We start from the raw sequence: 14,311 nt of genomic DNA, 5'->3' as shown, positions 1-14,311 counted from the left end.
TTGCCTACATTCAAATAATTTGGTTGAACATTTAATGTGCATTGAAAATGACATGTGGATGCATTTAGAGCAGACCAATCTGTAAGCCTTTTTGGCACTTACCTGTGATCAGAGCCACACTGGCTCATTACCATGGTGATAAATGGTGCAATCCCTAAAGTTATGAGCAAAAGTCAATAAAAATATCAATAACAAGTATTTGTTGTTGGTTATGCTTGGCATCATGCTAAACACTTCCATGCATTATCCCAATCAATCACAATTGTTTTAAGATGCAAATCAAGAGTCAAATTCACAAAGCCTCTCAACAGCAGAGCAAGGATTCTGATTCCAGCAGCTGGGACTTGTTTGTTACACTAGGCATCTATACTGGTTTATTAATGTATCTAATGAACACATCCACTTTGGAGTTTGCACAGCTTCTGGATATAACAGGATCTGCTCAATTCTAGCCCTATAGCTGACTGTGAGACTCAGTTTCCAGATTCAAGCTTAGACTTCTTGTGGAGTCTCTGAGATTGGCAGTAAGGCAGGTGAAAGAAGGAATTTAAAACCAGTGCTTTAGTCAGGACTGGCACATGGACTGGCAGGGAGGAATTGGGGCTGTCTGACATCTCTACATTCAGCCCACAATCTACTTAATTGCCTGCCTAGAAGCTGGGAAATGGAATGGATAATGTCACAGCAAAGGTAGGCATGCCAAACCCAGTACCGCAAATTGGTGAGACAGCTCAGGGAGTAACTAGGCGCCCTTACCTTCCCTCTTTCCTTTTGTTTCAAAGGAACATTGCACACAATATACACTTGATAACTCAGGGCTGCTTTTAAGGTGCTTTTTCCCCCTGACAGCACATAGTAATACTTAACTACAGTTAAAGATGGAGAAACAGATCCTCCTTAGCTCTTACTTATGTCAAAGGCACTCAGGTAGGAACCCTGTTAGAAGCTCAGCCTGAATTGTCATGATTCTGATACTGAAAGAGAGACAAGAACAAGGCTTCAGCTTCATTTAAGTGGATGACTGAGCAATACTAAAGACAATCTTATGCATTTTGGTGTTGAAGTGGTTGGTAGGAACTGCAACAGTTACACAGATAAAGGATCACATAACGGTATGTTCAGGGCATAGCGGGATTCTTCCCTCACTGCCCACACTGACTGGTCCTTCTTGTAATCACAGGATTATGGCTTTTACCTTGAGGAATTGCACATCCTCCTTTCAGTGAATTTTGTGGGTCTGATGACTCAGACAGGCATGAATACCTAACTGAATTAGAACCCATGATGATTTTGTTTTAGGTTTTTTTAAAAAAAAATACTAGATTTTTCAGTAACTTCAACCAGCCACTTTGACACATTGGCTTTCTAATTAGGAGACAAGGTCTATTTCCATTCTCATAAAGCAGTTTGCACTAGGTCGCTTGTAACCTGTCACTAACGAAATCCTTACGTGAAAGTCTTTGCTCCTGCTTCTGAATAGGATGCAGAAGTTGCTAGTGAATTAATGTTAAGCACAGCAGGTAAGTAACATAAATCTACATTTTGGGGGCAAAAAACAAGCTGTGGCAAGTAACCATGATGAGATAAGCCACAGCTCCTGAACAGGGCAAGTTGATCATATATACCTGTAGCCATTTTCATCCTGGGCTCTTTGACATGGGGTGGAACCAGTTTTTGATGAAGCAACACAATGTTGTTGGTGGCAAGAATAATCACCAAAGCTGTCATTAGTCAAACAGAACTGGCATGGTAACTTGGAAACTAAAAGAGACTCAAATACCAGAAACACTGGCTACTGGCTGGAGTGATAAGCTCACACCTTAAATGCAGCATAATATCTCTGAAGTACTTTGGTCAGATCTTATGTTAAGCGCATCTTGCTTCAGCAGTTCAAGACACTGGCTAAGGGTTGAGTGGCATGGCTGAGACCGAGTGCATTAGAAAACATTTAAACTCTTCAAGTATTCTGAACAGGGTCCAGTCCCAATTCTAGTAAAAAGCCTAGGAGACTTATGTCCTTGAAGTAATAAAGTCTGTAATAGATTGAATATTACAAATATTGCAGTCTAGAATTTTTCTAACTCATTTTCTAATTAAATCAGAATAATATTGTGTCCATTGAAAAGTGAACTTCTCCATATATGGTGAGATATAAAAGGGTTTGGAATAGCTTTTATTCAAATAATTATACTAATTATATATGACATATAATGAAAATTACTACTGCTGTGAAGAGATGACATGACCAATAATAAAGAGAAATGCCAAAAATAGATATCACTCATTAATTATCTAGATAATAGAATCAGTAGGCAAACTGTTAAAAATAGCTTTTTCAATAATATTTTAAAGAAATCAGAAGAAAGGACTAAGAGATTAAAGGCTATAAAAGTCAAATGATGATGTATGAAAAATGTAATATATGAAACTAAACATTTAAAATATGGCTTTTCATACCTAAAATATTCTCAGACTTTAAAATTTAACCCCCCCAAAACAAATCATCGAAGAAATAACAACCCAATTAATAAATGGGCTAGAGACTTCAACATACACTCCTCAGTAGAAGAAGACACAATGGTCAATAGATACATGATGAAATGTTTGTAATTCTGGCCATAAAAGAAATGCAAATCAAGACAACCTTTAGATTACACCTCACCCCAATTAGAATGGCCATTGTAAACAAACAAGCACCACAACAAAAAAACAACTAACAATAACAGATGCTGGCATGGATGTGGCCAAAAGGGAACATTACTACACTGTTGATGGGAATGTAAACTTGTTCACCCACTCTAGGAAGCAGCATGGAGGTTCCTCAGTGACTAAACATAGAGCTTCCCGAAGGCCCAGCAATCCCACTTCAGGGCACTTACTCAAATGACCAAAACCTGGCCTTACTAAAGGTATTAACATAACCATGTTCATTACAGCATTGTTTACCATAGCCAAGCTATGCATGTGCATGTATAACCATAAAAATGATATTTATTGAAATGAATTCCAATAAATGGAAACAAGAGGTTAAGTATTATTTCGTTTTCAGTTTTTTTCCTTTGTTGCTGTTTTTGATTTCTTCTATACCTTTTGACTTGTATGTAAGTTTATCTGTTTTGGGGATAGAGAAGGGAGCCAGCTCAAAGAAGGTAAACAGAAAACATCTAAGATGACACACAAGAGGCAAAGAAATGGAAAGAACAAAATAGGCAAAAACATCCACATAGAAACATGTGTGGAGAAGGAAACTTAGGAGCAGCCTGAGTTGATACTATAGCTGTTTTTCAGAAATACTGATGAAAATTCGTAAAGTTAACAAAAATCACCATACTTAAATATTTATGAATTTAGCATTCCAGTGTGAGATTAAAACATAATGGGCTTTTAAGAGTTAAATCTGGCAAGGCAACAAAGAATAAGAAACTAATCTTAGATAGCATCACATCACCTTCAAAGAAAATAATTTAGGTGTTAGCTAACTGCTTTACAAACTCAGTGGAAGCCTGATAGTAGAAGCCTGATGGAATAATATTTCATTAAATATGCTAATTTATTGTGCCAGAGTAAGTCTCAGTATTGTACATATATTTACACCCCACTGAAGGTCTTCCATAAACCTTGAGGTCAATTCTAAATCATATCTTAAGAAGGAATGGCCCCAAATAAGCAACAAGTCAATCCAGAATTGGAAGGAAGCAGAAGCATCTGCTAGACATCTTGATGAAACACTAAGACAATGGCGATGGTGTCTCAGGATCCAGTGCCCTGGGTGACACCTTGGCAGCAAAGGCAGCAAGACTTTCCCAGGCCTGTTCCTAGGAAAGTGGGTCACAAGACTTAGGGAACCATGTTTTAATAGGATGGATAACATATCCCATTTATTTTTGAAGGAGACCTGAATGCTGTAGAAAAGTTGGTAGCTTCAGGCATTTAAAGAAAACACCTGGCATATTGTATATACGTTTAATTGTTTATTTGAAATAGGGGAGGGAAGGGGGGAAAACAAGATTATTGGGAGGGGTTGAGGGAAGGAAACAGGGACAAAATCATGAGAAGGGTATCAATGTGTGAGAAGTAATTCACCCATTACCTGACAAATGTAACTGTAACCCCTCTATACATTACCCCGATGATAAAATATTTCAGAAAGAGAAAGTTGAAAGTAGGTTTAAGCTTTCATTTCAAGAAGCTAGACAATAAAGCAACTATGGGAACTGAAAAAAGAAAGGCCCAAAGAACATGTATACAAAAATATATACAATGATATACAAAAAATTACATTTGTGTGGGGGTAAGGAACATTTTGCTCTAGATTTTACTTTATAGCTGAAAAGAATGTTATGAAGTTTGGGCAAATAAACTTGACAGTTAGCATAACATGCACAATTTCTAAGAAATACAAAAATTTATAGAACTGGAAATAGAAAATCAGAATGAGCTTGTGTCTGTTGAAGGAATTTCAATCTGGTTTTAAAGGATTGGTTTTCAAAAAATTGTATTTCTATTGTTTTACCAATGAATTTTTCTATGCACTCAAGAAAAGGAAACACTGAGCTTCAACCAAAATAGATAAAACACAATAAGAATTAATTTGTAAAATGCTATGAGGTCAGTTTTCTTGGCTTGACACTTAGAAAAAGTACACCCACTTCTCTCATGAACATTTTTAAGAAATGCAAACATTTTTTAAGAAAATAACAAATTCAGTACAGTAGTATTTATAAAAACAGGGATGCTTTATAACTAAATAGACCTTATTTCAGATGTATAATATTGGTTTGCTATCTGAACAAAAGCAGTCTAATTTGGCACATTAATAGAGGACAGGTATAGTATGACCAGGACAATGCCAACTATCCTCTGAGTAAAAGTCTTTTGAATCCTCATTTCTAAAGGATTACATCACAAGGGGATAATTAATGATTTGGATCTTCAAGCTGTAATAATGAGAGGTACAATAATTTTCTGACTTACAATAATTTCAAAATCACAACAATGTCTTGCATTTGTTCTAGGATCCTACAAGAGAAAAGAACAAAGTAGTTTCTAACTCTCCAAGCCACAAATCTAATTACATGTGGAAGTTTATCAACTCTACATAATTTTGTCCCAAATTTAACATAATCTCCATTTCAAACACACTTAATGGTAATTGCCAGAACAGTTGAGATTAAAATATCTTCTTTAATGAAAGCTATATGTCTCTTAACCGAGGCACAATGTAATAATTCCCAGCAGTGTTGATCCATTCAAATGAAAACCCGAGTCAGTATGGGCAGTACATGTGAATATAGACCTTGTCATCAACTTATCTACAAGTGTTCTGCTCTGTTTTGCTGTAGTTGTTAAATAACAGCTAAAACCTGGAGTCTTATGTTCCATTTGCCTTATTTACTTATTTATTTTACAGAGCTCTATCCTCTACAAATGAATGGAACAACCTACCTGCATCCCAGCTCTGAAAATTCCCCCAATTATTTAGCTGAAAAGTAGGAATTCAAAACTTGCAATTTTTATGACTACTCATATGATTGGTGTAAATTTTTAAACTGTATCTATCACGTATTTTGTTCTTAGTATTCTTATCCTCATATCCTTTCTTTTAGATAACACATTAAGCATAATTATTTTCAACTCAGGATATTGTGGATTTGTTTTTCTTAAGCGTGGCTCTAGTAACCATTATTGACTTTCCCCACAAACGTTCTCTGTTTTGCACTTGGATAAGTTGTAAATTAAAGGCCCTTTCATCCTGCTGGCATCCTTAGCCAGGCCAACAGCCAAGTCTTTCTATAGCACAGTGAGATGGACCACAACCCAGAGGCTTCCCTTCCTCTTGGATCTAATTAGATTTCTAACAAATGAGGACAAAGTGAAAAGGGCACTAATTAATTTTTATTGCCTTTCTTTGGTGACTGCAGGGATGAAAGCATGCTTTCATGTGGCATAAAAACAGGCTTCCTATGTGGCCAGGGTCTGGGGAAATGGCGGATCACAGCAGTGAGATTTTGTAGAAGCTGCTTCCTCTCTGGCCCAAGACAATCCCCAGCCCAATGAGGAGGTGCAGGTTCTGTGAAGAGAAATCTGATTCTTTAAAACAACAACAGACCCTTTGTTTGATGATATTTATTTTCTCTGGTTCACCTCATCTTTTTACCCCAACCTTCATTATCTGTGTTCAAGATGAGTGCAGGTGTTGTTTGTGTGGGAGGATGGGCATTGATCTAGGGGCCCATGGTGTGTTCTGCCATTTCTAGAAGAGGTAGGGAAACTTAGAGCATTTGAACTCAAGGTGTCACTTTTGCTAGGCAGGTGCTTGACCATTTGGGTAGAGCCAATTTGTTCAGATCATTTGCTAAGGTCTAAACCCAATTCAGATGACATGATCTAGAATATCATGAAAGTCAGCAGTAACCTCACTGATGGATAGCGTTTCTGTTCTCTCAGGCATTTTCCAGAGCTGATTTTAGGGGACATAACTGATTGCATTCAGGGTAGAATGTTCCCAATAAGGAGACCCTGCCATGTATTTAACTATTTCTAGAGATAACAGGAAAACATTTTTCTCTCGTAGATACAAAATCTCCTGTTCTTCAGAGTTTTGGAGGGCTTTCAAACTTCACAGCTCTGGAGCCCATGACATATTTACTGAATTAAGTCACTAGTTAGGGCAAGTAAGCCTTATCAATCCACATTTTTGTATGGTTCAGTGTAATTTTTCATGCTTTTAAGTTTGGGAATATCTGTTTCAAGGTAATCATCCCAATGAGACTACAAACATTGTTTCTCCCCATCATGGAGAAAAGGGGTGCCATGCAGGTCTCCTAGGGTACATCTGATTTCACAGTCTGCCCTCTTCCTTGGAAAGGTAGCCATTTATGGAGCTGCATTTGAGCAACTGCCCCTGACAAGTTCCTTGGCTTTCTATATATTTATTGTTCCCAGTGTGGCTCAATGCAAGCACCAACTCTTTCATCATTTTAATATTTCTCTAGGGTTTCTGCACACCAGGAATTTTTTTTCTGTTTCAAACTATTTAATTTATTAATGTTGCCCCAAATAATAGGCAGCAAAAATTGTTGTTTGTCACACACACACACACACACACACACACACACGCACACACACACACACACACACACACACACACCATTACCAAAGTCAATATAGTAGAGATGAGATGAAGCCTGACTATTTTGATTCCTATTCCAGAGCCTAGCATTCATGTGCGGTGGTAAAAATGAGATTTGACCATCATAGTCTCTCTTTCTGTTGTTTTTGCTGGTGCATCCACCACTGACCTGTAAAGCTTTCCAGTAACTGCTATAGTGCCTTCCTCCTAGGTCCAGCCTAGCTTTGCTCTTGTGTGAGTTCATTTGCACACATGCAACCCTCAGCCTCTCAAAGTACTGCTAAGTCATCAATCCTGGCTCTAAAGCTTTCTTTGAGGGCAGAAAAAGAGAGAAAGGGACTCTGTGTGTGTGTGTGTGTGTGTGTGTGTGTGTGTGTGTGTGTGTGTGTGTGTGTGTGTGTGATGTGAGAGACCATTTTGAAAATCATCTCTGCCTGACTTCTTAGGTCCTTTCCCTTACGCTCTTTCTCGTGCTGAGTATTTCCTCTTCCTCTTTCTGTCTCAGTAGTTGTTAGCTTACAAAGCGTTCCTCCCTAATGGACTCCAGCTGGCTGTTGAGTTTGGAGAAGGTCACTTGTTTATTCAGGGACTAAGCACAGGCTTTATAAACCAGTCCAAGGGGATGCTAAGCCTTTGACATGGTCACTTCCTGCCACTTAGTGACTGACTGAAAGGTCACCCTTGCAACTAGAGGAGCTTGGCTAGCTTGCTCAGTCTCCTCAGACCTGCTGGAATCCACAAAGCGCCTCCTCAGTACCCCGATGTGGGGAACATTCTGAACAGTGAACTTTTATTCCTGTGCTTCGTTAGACTGTGCAAAAGCTAACAGATTGTGCACACCAGCTCTCCCCCAACTCCCTCCCTGCGGCCTGATAGTGTGAGTGTGAACAGTATGTCTGCCTCACTTAGGATTTACAAGGCATGGAGAAAGGGCATTGTTAATAAGCCAGAGGAGGAGAGCAGGTTTCACTTTGTACATAGACAGTATTTTTAAATGGATACATTTCTCTTTATTTTGTAGCATTTCAAAAGCAGAGATAAATGGCACATGGCCAGTAATGGATCTTTTGAGTATATGTGTACATGACACAAAGAATTGTACACTCAGCATCTTCTCTGTCCTTTCAGTCTTTCAGATGAAGGTCACAACCCTGCCATAATGTCATGAGGTCACAGGAAGCACTACCCACTTTCCCTGAGCCCCCCAACTAAAACACACTGTTCAGCTTTAGAGATAATTAATACCCCACATAATGCTTGGCAACTTTGAATGTAGGTCAGTATCGTAGCTCGCTAAGTTTGAACCTATAACATTAAATACGATTTAACTTTTAAACATCTTTGTGTGTGCGTGTGTGTGTGTGTGTGTGTGTGTGTGTGTGTGTGTGTGTGTCCGTCTGTCTGTCCTGGGATTGAATTTGGGGTCTGGTCACTGTTCATGAGCTTTTGTGCTCAAGGCTACCCCTTTTAGCACTTGAGCCTCAGCTCTACTTCCAGGTTTATGGTAGCTAATTAAAGAGTTTAACAGACTTTCCTGACTTGGCTGGTTACCAATCATAATCCTCCAATCTCAGACTCTTGAGTTGTTAGGATTATAGGCCTGAGCCACTGTTACCTGCCAACATTCTCAGATTTAATGGTATCTTTGCTTCAGATGCCACAGGCTCCTTGATTTGTTCCTTGATAGGATATTTTCTCTTTCTTATACGCAGCCTTTCTGACTAGAATGGATGTTATGAAAGATTGGACAGAGTATGTATTTTTTTCTAATTGGGTCTAGTCATTTGTTTCTGATATTAGTCGATGGAATTCTGGTTTTGAAATCTGCCACATGTAGGTATATGCACTTGTAGGACTGATTCTCTGGCCATACTCTTTCTAGACAGAAGCACAGGTGGAATTGAAAAGGTTCTTGATCTCTATTTCTAATTGTTCATTACCCCTCAGCCATTTCAGAGTCCTGGAGGACAGAGATATCGTTGAGCGTGATTCCAGGGAGAGCAGATTTAGAATGGTCACTGGGAAAGATGAATTGAAAACATAAAGCTGGAACAACAAAGAAAGTTGTGCCAGGTGAGGGATGTGGAGTCCAGATAGTCCTGTTCCAAGCACCATTGAGGAACAATGACACAAAGGTTAAGGGGAACTGGAATGAATCTTCCACACTGTTGGTGTGTTGTAGGCCTGCTTTAAAGAAGCAGCTTGCTTTAAGCAGTGGGAAAAGCATGAGTATGAAAAGTTATGAGCTTCCTTCTTCCAACTGCCTCCATTCACTACAACTGGAACTAGATGTATGGTTAGAAGCATGCACACACACACACACACACACACACACACACACACACACACACACACAACTTAGTCCCTTCACAGAATATCCTCTTGACAGCCTTGAAACAAATTGATGACAAATATTTTTAATTTAAAATTTTATCATTATTAGTAAGATATTATACAGAGGGTTACAAGTCCGTAAATCAGGTAATGAATATGCCTCTTCTTGGGTGGTGACACCCCCCTCTTGCACTTTCCTCCAGTTTCAGCTTCCTTTCCCTGCCCACAAATTGCACAATTCACTTTTTATGTAATTCATATTAACTACCAAAACTGCATTTGTTCATTCTCCCTCCCTCCATTTTTTGGTACCTTTTTAACTTCTCCAAAAAGTAAAAGGAAAGGGGCCAGAAATTTGGCCTAGTGGTAGAGTGATTGCCTTGTATTCATGAAGACCCAGGTTCGATTCCTCAATGCCATATACATAGAAAAAAAAAGCCAGAAGTGGTGCTGTGGCTCAAGTGGTAGAGCTCTAGCCTTGAGAAAGCCCAAGGACAGTGTTCAGGCCCTCAGTTCAAACCCAGAACTGGAAAAAATAAACGAATGAACAAAAAGAAAAAAAATCTCAAGCAAAAACAAAAAAATCATCAGTGGTAACAGCAACATAGATGGGGATTTTGAAAAGCAGACAAATGACCATTATTCTAGAAACAGCCTCCCATCACAGGTAAATACATTAGACAAGGTGATTGCTTTCTCATTTGCTGCCCTGCAGACATCGTTTGGTTTTGAACTGTGACAACCAGTGCCATGTTCTCAAAGGGCATCACTATCCTTTCCTGTAGACCCCTACACTCAGACTCATGTTGCCACAGCAAATAAGAAACCTGAAGTTGTCTTCTGGCCTACAGCTGAATCTCTCTAACTAGGTATAAATCAAAGCATTGTGGATTAGAGAGCCAGGTGGGAAAAGCCTTCTATGCCACTCATAAGGCTAGAACTCCTCTCACATTGCAAACACTGTGTATTAGAGTTGGGATGACCAGAGGTGGGGGAGGAATATTGTTGCTATGGATACATAAATGTTTCCTGTATATGTTAGCTACCTGTATAGGAGCTTCTAGTGATAGTGATTTCCCCTTTTATTGGAAAGTTTTATTTTTCTGTTTTTTCCAACTATCCCCTATACTCCATTTCAGAGACAGGGACATCTATTTCTTATCCCTCAACCACTCCCTTCTTTCCTCTGCCATTTGGTTTACATCCTTATAAGTCTATTGTACTCTTGAAAGTCACTAGTAACCTCTGCCTTATAAGGTTCTTGTACCTATGTCATTTGAGTCTGCAGTGGCTCCTCTTGAATACCTCGTTGCCTTCATTTCTATTATGTGATACTTTCTGGATATCTTTGTTCCTGATTGTGGGTCCCTGTACCTTTCTCATCCTCCTGCTTTTTTTCATCTCATCTTGCTTCTTTGTCTTTCTGTTATGATGGTTCTTCCAAACTCCCTTCTCTTGCCTTGTGTTTTTCTCTTTACTCAGTTATCTTTCTCTAAGGTCATCTGTTTGTTTGTTTTTTTAATCTCTGACAGAGCACTGATTCACACACTTAACAAACTGAAAATCAACACCAGTTTTTTATTTATAGAATTGAAATAATTTTTAATATTTATGAACTCATCAGTCACAATACCTTAAAATCAACATGCATAATCCTTAATTCACCTTTTTTCCTCTTAAATTTTGTAATCTCTCTCTCTCTCTCTCTCTCTCTCTCTCTCTCTCTCTCTCTCTCTCTCTCTCTATCTATCTCTCTTTCTCTCTCTCCCTCTCCCTCTCCCTCTCCCTCTCCCCCCCCAAATGATTTCAATTTCCATTGCTGGGTTGGTGTCATGCTGGGTAGTTTCTGTTTTCTCTGTCTTTTTACTAGCCTCTTTGGGTATATCTTCTGCCCTTGCTCTAGTATGTTCTGGAAATAAGTCCTATCTACTTTGTTCTTATCCCCCCGATCTTACCCAGGCTTTTAAAGTGTATGTGAGAAACAAACTCTTATTAGCCCTTCCAAATTTAGTTGGAATATTATTTTACATTTTCTTTTAGTGACTCTCATTAGCATGTGCTAACACACGGGGTTTAATTCCCTCCTTGTGTTATTCTGCTGTATTTCTATCACAGCTCCTGACATCTTTACATATTTTCTTCCATTTTAATCTTCCTTTAAACAAACTTCATTAGAAACCAAAGTTCCAGGAACTATGCCAGGCTTTGAGAAAACAAAGATTAGAAATATAATACTCCATGGCTTTGAAACTGTCCAATCTACAGAGGAACAGACAAGGGACATTAGATAAATAACCAGTGCTATACAAGTCAGCTCTGTGGCTGACATATAAAAGGAAAAAGCCTGGTCACTGGCCTTGGAAATTTTTAGCCTAATAGAAAAGGAGAACAGAAGGACATAAAATAATAATTGTTTACAAGCATTCAGGGAAAGAGTGACATTAGTGCCTCATTGGCTTGCAGGCTTCTCATATTAATCACCTGGAGGTTTTTTATTACAAGAGCTTCAGCAGTGACCTCAAAAAAAGCCCCAGACTATCAAAGAGTTCTTCCTCTTCTCTTCACTGATTGGAAGCAATCCCAAAATGAAATGGCCATGAGTCCTCTGACTTACAAAACAGCGCTTCTCATTTCTCTTTTTTTTGTTATTGTTTACATCGTTGATGGGAACAAATGTGTTTTTCCAATTCTGAGACCTATTAGAGAGTTTGGAAAATGTAATTAGATGTACGAGAGGGAAGATGTCACATCTTTTCATCTGTCCCAGAGTTGGAGCTGCTGATGTTTAGAATACAGTCTACCATGTCTGGTAAGGGCAAATGTTCTTAAAGCCTAGAAGATGAGTACTGAGCATTGAAGTAATGGTATAAAATGCTGATTAGTCCTCCCTCATCTAACTACTCTGGATGGCTACCAGTGTTCTCAAGTGTGTCCTTTGCACTAGGTACTAGGTATTTTGACCTTACATGGATAATCCTTTCAATGCTACCTATGAAGTTCTTTAGCTATTTTACAGTGAGAAATTGGAACCTTGGAGAAACACAACTTGCTCAACATCTTATAGTCAAACAAACAGGGTCTCCAGGACTTAGATCCAGGTGGCCTCACTCCAGAATTCATTTTTGTTTTTTCCAGGCCTGGGCCTTGAACTCAGGTCCTGGACACAGTCCTTGGGCTTTCTCAAGGCTAGAGCTCTACCTCTTGAGCCACCGTACCACTTCCAGCTTTTCTCTATGTGTGCATGCTAGCCAAGCACTCTACTCTCTGCCCCAGAATTCTTTTTATTTAAGCCATGATTCTGACATTTGCAGAGAGCTAAACACTCACAAGTACAAGAATGGCTCAGAATCATGTCAGGAAAGGGAGATAACGTGCCTCTTGCATTCTTTGTGACAGAAGTCATAAGAGTTCAGATGTTAACCTGGCTGAGTTAAAACCTGAAACAAAATTTTAAAAAAATCTCTCTAAGAGATTGTCTGGAGTCAGACTTGGATCAACCCATGATTCTCTGTGTTACCTGGCCATTTTTCAAAGCATGTAATCCTCTACCTCCATTCTTGACTTGGCAATCGTCAGAGGTATTTTCATGGTGCAAGACTTCAGGGGCTGCTACTTCAAGAGGCATGCCCTGCCCTGTTATGACTCTTACTCTTCTGATGCCTTCCTTCTTACTTCAAGAGGAGAAGTGGTGTCTTGCTGAGTCTCTCTCCTCTAGTGTGTTCAGGCAAGCCAAAAGGACAACATGTGAGGATGGAAGTCCTACACAGACATAGCCTGCTGGCTATGGTTATCCTCAGATGTAAATGAAGACAGGTGATAACCCCTACATTTGTTTTTCTCTTCTCTGGGTATGGTATTTTCCTGCAATCTAGATCTCTCTATGAGTTTTCCCCCCACATCCAGGCTTTCTGGCAACAGTCAGTCTATTAACTTCTCCCTCCAATACCATATAATCCTACTTAGTTTCTTTTGGAGAGAGTCTTTTTACTTTATGAGCACCCATTAATAATAATCACTATCGTCATTGCTAGTTATAGCATGAAATACAGTAGTTATCATTGCAGTGAAGTTAAGAGCCTTTTCTCTTGTTCACTAGTTGCTTGCACCCTCCATTTCCACTATTAGTGCAAAAATAGCTTGTTAAATACAATCAGATCTGGAACAGATTGGACAAATTTGTAATTCATTTCCTTATATAAGAAAGTCCAGAAAGAAGGAAATCTTCATTCAGCTGACCAATATATATATATATATATATATATATATATATATATATATATATATACTAAGTAAGTCAACCAAATTTCGTTTAATAGCTATGAGAGGAGGACTGGGCCTAGCCCTCATCTTGATCCCACTTCATTCGTTCAGGGGGAAAAAGGTTGCACAGTGATTTCCTTGTGATGTGCTGTGTGCATGCATGTGTGGTGCCACTTAACCTACTACCATCTACAGGGTACTTCATTATCTGAGTATCTGCCCAAGTGTCCAATTAGTGCAATACAATACTAATGACATGGGAAAGGTGCTGGCCAGAACGGCCAGGGATCTCAATACCAACTCCCTGCTGGAATTTGATTACCAGATATTCCACAGTGAAGAGGAAAACCTATCTCAAAGTATCAAAATTCAAGATAAAACATATTCTATAACCTGTGAAGTAAGTTTTGTGAAAAGATCATGGCATTTTCTACCCATTTTATTATTTAGTTCTATGGGGAGGGTGGCTAACCCTCTAGGAAAAGCAGATGTTTCTGATTCCTAGTGGATTAAATCAGCCATCATTCATTATGTACCTACTGTGCTGAGCATGAGCTGCACAATCTAGCTTAACACACTAAAGAC

Source organism: Megascapheus bottae, chromosome 4 (genome assembly GCF_031878675.1).
Source record: "Megascapheus bottae isolate mThoBot1 chromosome 4, mThoBot2.hap1, whole genome shotgun sequence".
Lineage (NCBI taxonomy): Eukaryota > Metazoa > Chordata > Mammalia > Rodentia > Geomyidae > Megascapheus > Megascapheus bottae.
This window is presented reverse-complemented; position numbering follows the sequence as displayed.